An 11,279-nucleotide genomic window follows, 5' to 3' on the forward strand; every position below is an offset into this window, starting at 1 on the left:
TTGGCACTTGAGAAATTCTCAATAACAACCTACCAAGACTTACCAGATTACCTAGTACACACACCAGTTTTAAGCTTCTCAGACCATAACTTCGCTCACTAAATCCTCAAGACACCAGTTCCACAAGTAATATTCCCCAGTCACAGAGACAGAAACAGACTTAGAGCTGAAAAATCTACCTGCAGCCCTGGCTAACATTGCTCAGTGGTCAGAGCATCGGCCCTCGCACCAAATGGTTGTGGGTTCAATTTCCAGTTAAGGGCACATACCTGAGTTGCAGATTCACTTCCCATCTCCCAATAGTACAGGAGTCCTCCTCCTCCTCCTCCTCTGTCACCTTCTCCCATAAAAACACCTTCAGGAAAAGTAACTGTGATCACGTTTGAAAGAAATAAAAATCCTAGGAATTGGAGTTCACTGCATACACAATCAAAAGTGTGACAGTTACTGAAAATGGTATTTGGATTTTCAGATGCGTCACCAGGACTCGTATTAAAGGCCACGAAGTAGTGTAAGTATTATAGGAATGACTGTCACAAGATACACATCGCCCATTACATTTAACGAGCTGGAAAAATCCAGCTAAAACATTACAATAAAAATCGCCCCCTCTTTATTGAGGGAGGGAGGATGACCCAGGAAAGTGGCTGGATTTCTATGGTGGAAGCTCAGCCCGCACTGAGCCCTCACCCCTGCCCCCTCACCGCCTCGGCATTGCCAGGGCCTGGGTCTCACTGCCCCGATCCCCTAAAACTGTGCAGTTTGTCTATGGAGCGCTCAGGTTACTGGTTTTATCCCTATTCTTAATGAAACTCTCTGGTTCCATTCAGACACTTCTTAGCTCTCAAGAAAGGTAATTTCTACTAAAGTGTGATGTTGGTAATAGTTTAAACATCACTTCTTTGCCTCCCTTAAGGATTTGCAATTTAATAGGAATCAAAATTCTAAGCTAAACATGGAGCCAAAGAGTGCTTATTGTGTGCTACCTTTTGTGTAAGGAAATACGTAATAGTATGTGCTTATATTTTCAGAAATAAGCATGAAAGGATGAGACAACATCTAATAAAAATGGTTATCCATACAGCAAGGGAGAGAAGTGGGTGGAGAGAGTAGGCATCACGGCAATCCTCTGCTGAGTGCTTTGTGCTGCGGTTCTGACTTTGAAACCGAACATGTCCTGGAGTCGGGTCACACCAGCTAATATGAGCCAAATGTCAAATTTTCAAGAATGTTGTGAGCCAGTTATTAAAGCCATTATTAAAAATTAAATTATGCAAACTAAACATTAAATAAATTATATTTTTAGATAATAAATCCTAAAAATCATCACTAACTAACTATTTTGTCACATTTTACTATTATCTGCACTGCTGAAATCATCATATCGATACGATAGAAATACTATACAATGCAGTGCTATTATGCAGCCTCCAAATTCTACATTCGGTAATGTAGCATTGGTAGCTTGAAATCCATCATGGTAGTAATATTTATACCATAGAAACAGGCAAAATTAGGGCTTTTATTTTTAGGGATCTGCTTGTTAAATATTTACTAGCACACTACTGCCTTGGAACCAGGTTAATATTTCATGTAATTTAAAAGTAAATGTAATTTTTAAAAAATAAACTGAAATAAACAAATTTCTTAAATGTATATTATATAGCTGCCAAACCAATACAAAGAAAAATTATTTTTAATAACTTTAAATGACAATATTTTCACAGTTAATGTTTGCTGGAATATATCCTGAATGAAGAAACAATGCAAATAATTCTTAATCTACATTAAGTAGTCTTATTACTTACTGGAGGCCTGGTGCATGGATTCGTGCACCAGTGGGGTCCCTCAGCCTGGCCTGAGGGGATTGGACCAAAACCGGCAGTCCAACATCCCCCAAGGAGTCCCAGAGTGCGAGAGGGCACTCTGCAAAGTTACTGTGGCTCGGCAGCTGCTGAGTTGAGCGTCTTCCCCCTGGTGGTCAGTGCATGTCGTAGCTACCGACTGGTTGGCTGGTCGGCCGGTTGCTTAGGCTTTTATATATATAGATTATTATTGTAATAGACTACTTACACACATATGTGTATATATGATGTACATATACACATAAACATATACATAAATATAATGTATATTAAATATATACATGATAAAGCAAATAATGTTATTAGAATCCCCAACTTTTTTCAGCATAAGAAAAAACATACAAATCTAAAACCAAAAAGTTAAGTAAAATTCTATAATCTTAAATTTAAGTTATAATATCAGTATGAATTCATGATTTGTTTTTGACCTTCTAGTAACACTCATTTCCAAGATCTCCACTAAAAGCACTTACTAGTAGAAGCAATGACAACCCAGGAAAAACAAGCAGCCTGAACACCCAGTCTGTGTTCTCTAAGTACCATTTCCCACTAAAAAAGAATGAGGGCCTCCCTGGCTGGTTTGGCTCAGTGGATAGAGTGTCGGCCTGCGGACTGAAGGGTCCCAGGTTAGATGCCGGTCAAGGGCATGTACCTTGGTTGCAGGCACATCCCCAGTGGGGGGGTGTGCAGGAGGCAGCTTATCGATGCTTCTCTCTCATCGATATTTCTAATTCTATCCCTCTCCCTTCCTCTCTGTTAAAATCAATAAAATATATTAAAAAAAAAGAATGAGGGCCACCTAGACAAATCAACCATTCCACGTCTGGGTCAGGAAATACACAAGATGAACCTAGGAGATTGTGTTTTGTCAGAAATCAAGAGAACTATCAAAAGCTACTAAAGTAATATCAGAGGACACAGAAACCGACTTGAAGGGGCACCCTTTGGCCAAAGATGGAACAACTTGAACATTAAAAAAAATTAAATATATTAAAAACACATCAAATATATTAAATTTCATAACCTCACAATGGTAACCTAAATATAATTTTTAAAAGAAACTCACTATGTATCTTTAGAAGATGCCACTGGAACAACTCATTATTCTGAAAGCTGAAAACCACTGGAAGAGAGCGTTTGTTCTTCCTTTTCTTTATGAATTGGGCCGTCAGGTAACAACTAGACGGTGTGTGAAATACCTTTTTAAAATAACTCCATCTAACAAATGCAGAAATGAGAGGATTTAAATCTCATTATTCTATTACCCCTAATAAGGTAATGGCTCTAGGAGCTGAACACCAATGATTGCTAGAACAATTAAGTGAAAGGCTGATGGAGGGAGACACTGTACATCAGACAACAAAGAACAGTGTCCCCTAAGAAATGGGAAACAGAAAAGCTTTGTTTGAGATGACCTTGAGAGAATTCCCGGCCACGGGGCAAGGAGGGTGAAGCCCAGGGAAGCTTGGTAGGTAGATTCCCTGAGTTGAGGAGGGAGACCTGGGAAAGGCATTGACTCAGTAGTAGAGAGTAATTACCCCTAGACCAGTGGTCGGCAAACTGCAGCTCGCGAGCACATGTGGCTCTTTGGCCCCATGAGTGTGGCTCTTCCACAAAATACCGACTTCGGCGCATGGGCCACGAAGTTTCAATCGCAGTGTACATGCGCACCCGCACGTGGTATTTTGTGGGAGAGCCACACTCAAGGGGCCAAAGAGCCGCATGTGGCTCGCGAGCCGCAGTTTGCTGACCACTGCCCTAGACTAAACACGGCTCTTGTCCTGCCTAACAAATCCCCAAAAAACAACTACAACAAAAACAGAGATAAAAATGTTTCCAAATAACTGTGTCTCAGAATATAGCTCAAGGACATTTATGAAAATATAAAAGTATCCAGCATTCAACAAAGCAAAAGTCAAGATGTCTGGACCCATCAAGCAGGCAGATAAAGGAGCAGGAGGCTATGACTCATGATGAGCAGAAAAGTCAACCAATCGCAGTCGACTCACTGACAGAGATGTCAGAACTCTCAGATGAGCACATCACAACAGTCTTCTATCTGTATTCTCCATGTTGGAGGGGTTAAGTAGAGGCAGGGAAGATAATACTTAAAAAGACTCAAATCGGACTTCTACACATAAAAACTACAATGTCTGACGTAAATTAAGAGTACACTGGATGATATAAACACAGATGATACATTGCAGATGAAAAGATTACTGAACTTGAAGTGATAGCAATAGAAACTACCCAAAATAAAACAAAGGGAACGTTTTTTAAACAAACGAACAGCAAGCTGTGGGATCATTCCCTGTGGCCTGTTATAGGTGTAAGTGAAGTTCTTGAAGGTGAGAGGAGAGAGGATTGGGAAATAAAATATTTGAAAAAATCATGGCTAAAATTTTTTCCAAATTTGATAAAAACCATAAATCTTAAGCACAAGAAAAGGCTCCATGAAACTTAATCCCAAAGGAAAAAAAAAAATGACACCGAGGCACATCATAGTGAAATTGCTCAAAACCAGTAATAAAGGGGAAAATGTTAACGCTGCCAGAGAGAACAGAAACAGGCATGTTCTGTACTGAGGAGAAAGGTCAAGATGACAGCCATTTTCTCAGTGGAGAAAGGCAATCAAGGAGGCAGTGGGGTGACGTGTTTAAAGTACTAAAGCAAAAGCTGTCAACCTCAAATTTTATATGCAGCACAATGTGGTGAGCGCAGCTATCATCCCCAAGAGTTTACACATCCCTTCCTACAAATCCTCCCTCCTGTCAAGCCTGCCACTCTCTTCCCCTTGGTCCCTAGGCAACCACAATCCTTTCTCTGTCACTATAGATTTATTTACATTTTCTTGAATTTTATATAAATGGAATCATATGGTATATATGCTTTTAAAAAATCCTCACCAGAGGATATGCTTATTGATTTTAGAGAGAGGGGTTGGGAGAAAGAGAGAGAGAGAGAGAGGAATATTGATTGCCTTCAGTATGTGCCCTGACTGGTGATTGAACCCACAACCTTTCGGTACACAGGATGATGCGCCAACCAACTGAGCCACACCATCCAAGGTGGTATGTATGCTTTTCTTGTCTGAATTTTTAAAATATATATATTTTATTGATTTTTTACAGAGAGAAAGGGAGAGAGATATAGAGTTAGAAACATCGATGAGAGAGAAGCATCGATCAGCTGCCTCCTGCACATCTCCCACTAGGGATGTGCCTGCAACCAAGGTACATGCCCTTGACCGGAATCGAACCTGGGACCTTTCAGTCCGCAGGCCGACGCTCTGCCCTGAGCAAAACTGACTATGGCTCTTGTCTGACCTTTTTCACTGGGCATAAGTTTTTGAGATTTATTTATATTGTGTGTATGAACAGTTTACTCCTTTTCGATGCTGAGTAGTATTCCATTTTATGAATTCATCAGAATTTATTCAATGCCTGTTAATGGACTTAAATTGTTTCCGGTTTTTGGTTAATACAAATAAAGCTGCAATGAAAATTCCTGTATGATATATGCCACCCTTGCTTTTGAATAAATACCTAGGTGGAGAATGGCTACATCATGTGGTAGGTGTATATTTAATGTTTTGCAAAAACTGCAAGGCTGTTTTCAAAAACTTCTCAATGACCTAGAGAGGTAAGAATAGTCTCTCCTAGCGACGAGGAAATTGAGAATCAGAGATATTGATTTGTTCAATATCACTTAGCCCATAAGCGGTAAAACAAAAAATAAATGTATTCCTCCTAAGTCTACAATTAGAGAAGCTCCCATCAGCCCATAGTTATTCCTAAAAACCTAACGTCTCACCACTCTTCTTGCCAGGCTGACTGGTCATTACTAGAGAAACAGGGGATTGGCGATCTGCTGTTAGGGCAGGGCTTTGAAAAGTTATTCCAAGAAACTTTAGTCTACAGGATATGTGTGGCACAAGGGTTCCGTGGTCAAGAAAGTGTGGAAATTGGAATCCATGAGCCCCTTGTGTAAATTCATTGTTCACACTGGACTATGAAGGGCACGAGAACATCTATAGTAACAAAACCCATTTATTTTTGTTTAATAAAAAAATTGTTAGTATTTCCTAACAATATTTGAACATAGAACTTTTTTTAACCACAACTTAAACAAACAAACACATTTTTATTGATTTCAGAGAGAAAGGGGGGCGGGGAGAGAGATCTAGAAACAGCAATGATGAGAATCATTGACTGTCCGCTTCCTGCACGCCCCACCCTGGGGATCAATCTGCAACTCAGGCATGTGCGCTGATCAGGAATCCAACCGTGACCTCCTGGTTCCTAGGTTGACACTCAACCACTGGGCCACACTGGCCAGGGCACAACTTTTAACTTTTAACAGGATCTTATAAACTTATTAAAAATGTGTTAGATATATAATAAACTTTAACAAACTTTTATTTAGGCCTTTCCAGGTCAGGATAACAATATAGTCTCCTTTTACCTGGCCCCTCAGAAAACATGAAAAAAACACGTAGAGCTACAAGTCTTAAAAAAAGTAGGAACTCTTAAACCAGAGCAGCAAAGTGCAGTTTCTGTATCAGTTGCATAGATAACAGAATAAAATAGTTACTCTGATGTGAAAGTGAAACCTCTTAGGGCTTGTTCATTTCAAGCTGAGTTCTTTGACATTTTGAACTTCTCTAAAAGGAAGTAAAACTTGAAGCCACTTCCAGGTTGATGAACAAACCCTCCTGCTTGTAAGGACATCTCCCCGCTGGGTCCTGTAGATTGTGGGGTCCCACGCAATTGAGCGAAGTGGAAAGAATTAGGAACAATTTGTTGACCTCAATGACCTTTTGCCTGCACAGACCAAATTCCATTACAAACTAAATGCCAAACCGTATTTATGCTTTGGAAACAAGGCACCAAATTTGGATCCAGACTGTCCAGGTTGCCTCTTGAAACTTCCATTGTCCTGGTTTTGACTGAGGTTTTCCTTCAATACAATAATGTGCCCCAACTAAAATGGGGAGCATAACAAAACCCAGAAGGACTTAGTTTACCAATTCTCTCTGTCCACCCACACTGTCAATGAAAGACTCTACAGAGTGATAAAGAGTTGGGCAGAGGGATACCAGAAGGCTCTGCAGAAGAAAGATCTATGTGTAGGTTATTCTCCACTTGCTGCTTCAGATCCAGTCTCTCTCTGTCTTCCCCATCCTGCATGGTGTCAGGTGGGCACTAAACCAATGGGGGGGTAGGCACCCCACTAGCCATACAAATGTCCAACTACTATGCTGCACATCTAAACCAACACAATATTTAATGTCAACTGCAATTTAATTAACAATATAAAAATCCCCAACAGAAAATAAGAGTAGGGACTGATATTAACTAAAGAAAGGATTGATCTTCAAGTAGTTTGGTAAATAAATGAATGACTGTATTTCTGTTTGTACTGGTAGTTGCTTCCTCCCAGATCCTCATCTTTGAAGGGAGAATAAAATGATTAACGTATCTCTTTGTGTTAATGGAGCCCCCACATTAATCATCTAGTTCTAAAGAAGTCATTCTCAATTTCCATGTGAGTTTTGGAACAAAGATATCCTGGAATAAAAATGTTTATATGAATAAGTGAACAGATACAATGATTCGCACTGGGTAGAGATACCCAATACTGATGTGTTGATACATGATCTGACCCTGCTAATATTTCCTTAATTCACTGATTCAGTTAGTTCCGTGGTTGGCAAACTGCGGCTCGCAAGCCACATGCGGCTCTTTGGCCCCTTGAGTGTGGTTCTTCCTAAACCTTAGGAGTACCCTAATGAAGTTAATAACAATGTACCTACCTATATAGTTTAAGTTTAAAAAATTTGGCTCTCAAAAGAAATTTCAATGGTTGTACTGTTGATATTTGGCTCTGTTGACTAATGAGTTTGCCGACCACTGATAGACCATCAAAACCTTCATAACCAACTGAATCTCTTTCTTGCAAATAGGGCATGAAGCCCCAGCGTTCTTTAATTTCTGGTACAGTGAAGACAAGTGACAAGATGGCTTGTTCTCCCATGAATCATGTCCCTGTCTCTTGGTCTTTTCTCACATAGGGTGCATGGCTTCGGGAGATCCCAGCAATCTTCCATGTTTTCTAGGACTGTTCTCTGTTTCGAGAGGTTAGCTGACTGCTCTCCTCTTGCTTGCTATGATCGCTTGGCTTTCAGACCTGTGTGCCAAATCCAAGCATTCCACCGCATTGCTGGGATGAGAGTGTTTGGGTTTTCCTTCTCTTCTATACATCTTGACGTTTTAACAACTGGACCTCAGCTGGTTCTTCGGCAATCAGGGTCATCGATTCCTTCATGCTCCTTCTCTTCCCCTACAGCAGTGATATCAGACATGGAGAGAGAATAGGTTAACTTAGAACAATCTGAACACCAATCTTTCCTTGAGGCCCAACAACAAACACAGTGCCTCTTGCTTGGAGTGTTAAATTTCGTGCACTCGGTACACTGTCACTCATCCTCAGAGCAAAAGTGCCAGGGTTACTTAGACAGGAATCATTCCCATGCCAAGCCTGGAGGGAAGAGGACGTCAGTCACCCAACATCTGTTTTTCACAGCCTTTTTTTTTTCTGTAGTGTCTGAAAAAATTCCAAACAGGCTAAGGTTGTTCACTAGTCCCATTTTGCTTCATCTCTTATGTCCTCTCAAGTGGAACAGCTTAAATTACCCAATTTTCAATCTCTTGAACTCATCAGTTCAGCTTTCTGATGTTGACACATTATAATTGCTTGAACATAATGTGAACATTCACATTAATTTTTTTCTCAAGCAAAACATAAAATGCAATTGAATGAGACCTACCATTAAGATGCTGGGCTGTGTCTGTACCACTGTGCAAAGGAATTCGCTAACCAGGACGAGAGATGGACAGGGTTCTTGTCTTGCGGACTAGGGAACTGAGCTTTTTGTTGTTTGAGTTTTTAGTAAAATGCTTCTCTCCCACCCTTGGCTGTAGTGGCTTTGACATTTCAAAAGAACAGCTGGAGATACAGGAGTAGGTGAAGGAAAAGTTACACACGGGCTGGCGGAGACGATCTTCAGCCTTATTTTGTAGAATCACTAAGTACATGTCAACCTACCACCACCTAGAAGTAATTTGTTTTTAATGATAAACTTACAGACTCCTCAGCACCTCATGCTCACAGGTAGAGCAGTGTTTTTCCTTGGTATTCAAGGGAAACACCAAGGCCTCCACTGAACAGCAGTCATCCAAACTGCAGGGTGTGGTTTTTCTTCTCTCCACAAGTTGGCAGCCGGCACTGCCGTTCTGAGAAGGGGTTTCTCAGGGCCTGGCTTGACCGGCTGCAGCAGAGGCCGGGGGACAGCCCGCTCTGCAAGGAAGGTCCTGGCTGAGCAGGGCCAGCGAGGTGGGCTCCAGTGCGCAGAAGGCTCTGGGGTGGGTGTAGTGCGGCAGGCAGGACACGGTCCCAAGGGCACATTACAGGTTGGAGATGGCTTCTGAGAACAGTAATTCACACCGGGAAGGGCCAGGAGTGCTGAACTGGGAAATTGGGAAGAGAAGGGTTTCCCCAGGCCACACAGGAGGCCAGCATCACAAGGACCCTGTCCTCCAGCAGCCAGGCCCGGAGCATCTGCCAAGGAAAAGGCAGAGCCAGTACTACAGGTACTGACACCAGAGCGGTGAATTAGATACAAGAGCCAGAAGAGACTTATTTGCAGGACTGGATGAAAAATGGGCACTGGGCTCAGAAATGGATCCTGGTACTAACAGGGCACATGAGGGCAGAGGCGGGGAAGCTAACAATGCAAAAGACAGAGCTTCCATTTAAACAATAATTAAAAAAAAAAAAAAAAGACAGAGCTTCCAAATAGAGCTCGTGGCTTCTGCTGCTTAAAATCTGATTTGATCCTGAAAGTGAAGGGCTGTGTCTTTGGATCTGCAGAAGCTTCTTTCTCAGGGCTTAACCAAAATTCAGGTCCCTGAACATGCCTATGACACGTAGTATGAGTCAGGACTCTTAGAGGAAAGTGACAGAAAGCCAATTCAAGTTAGCTTTAGGCAACCACAAATGAAAGGGCTTTACTGGTCCATGTGTTTAACTGGAAAACACAGGGTAGACCCAGCCGCTATAAACACAGTTGGATCCAGGGGCTTAAATACTGTCCCTTCAGCTCTTCTCCATCTTTCATTTCTACTTGTCTGCCCAGTGGTGGGCTGGGAAATGTTTTTAACAAACTGGGTCTCTGAAGAAAACAAATGTATGCACGTACACACATAACCTAATAGAAAGGGTGTGTAGCACAACTTATTACTACTAATCCTATATAATAAAAGGCTAATATGCAAATTGTCCCCTCGGGAGTTCTACTGGGAGTTCAATTGCTCGCTATGACGTGCGCTGACCACCAGGGGGCTGCGCAAAACATGGCAGGTGACCAGTGGCAGCAGGGCGCTGAGGGAGTGAGGGAAGGAGGGGGCGGGGAGGCTGGGAGGTGGAGAATCTGATCAGCCCTGATTGCCAGTCAGGCCTAGGGATCCTACCTGTGCATGAATTTCGATATAAAAGCCTAAGCATCTGACCAGTAGCTATGATGCGCAATGACCACCAGGGGGCAGACCCTTCAACTGGTAGCTATGAAACACACTGACCACTAGGGGGCAGAAACTCAACACAGGAGCTACGGAGCTGTGGTGACTTGGCAGATGTGGTTCTCAGGTGATGCACCCAAAGAAAATAAAGAAACTAGAGTTCTCTCTTTCTCTCTCTCCCTCCCTCTCTCTCTTTCCCCCTTGACCTTATTTGAAGACACAATGAGGAGGTCAGGCTCTTATTTGAACCCAATCATGCTGGCACTCTGATCTCAGACTTCTAGTCTCTAGAACTATGAGAAAAAAAATGCCTGTTATGGTATCCTGGCCTATATAATAAAAGGCTAATATGCAAATAAACTGAACAGCAGAACGACTGGTCGCTATGATGTGCACTGACCACCAGGGGGCAGATGCTCAATGCAGGAGCTGCCCCCTGATGGTCAGTGCACTCCCACAGGGAGAGCACCACTTAACCAGAAGCCAGGCTTACGGCTAGCAAGTGCAGCAGTGGTGGCAGGAACCTCTCCCGCCTCTGCGGCAGAACTAAGAATGTCTGACTGGGGAGCCTAAGCCATCAGTCGGACATCCCCTGAGGTCTCCCAGACTGCAAGAGGGAACAGGCTGGGCTCAGGGGCTCCCCAGAATGCACGAATTTCATGCAACGGGCCTCTAGTTTTGTTATAATGCCCTGGGCAGACTAAGATAAGGCCCGAGCCCCCAATGTGGCTATATCTGGAGATAAGGACCATATGGAAGTAATTAAGGTTAAAAGAGGTTGTAAGGGTGGGTCCCTAGATAAATTTGATGGTTTTACAAGAAGATTTCTCTTTCC

The 11,279-nt window shown here is 42.3% G+C and overlaps 1 pseudogene; it reads right to left on the reverse strand.

Moving 5' to 3' along the window:
* The window catches only part of LOC107183533, a 15,758-nt pseudogene that overhangs the window by 2,389 nt on the left and 2,090 nt on the right, over positions 1-11,279 (reverse strand).

The sequence above is a fragment of the Myotis davidii genome, unplaced genomic scaffold, assembly GCF_000327345.1.
Source record: "Myotis davidii unplaced genomic scaffold, ASM32734v1 scaffold59, whole genome shotgun sequence".
Taxonomy (NCBI): domain Eukaryota; kingdom Metazoa; phylum Chordata; class Mammalia; order Chiroptera; family Vespertilionidae; genus Myotis; species Myotis davidii.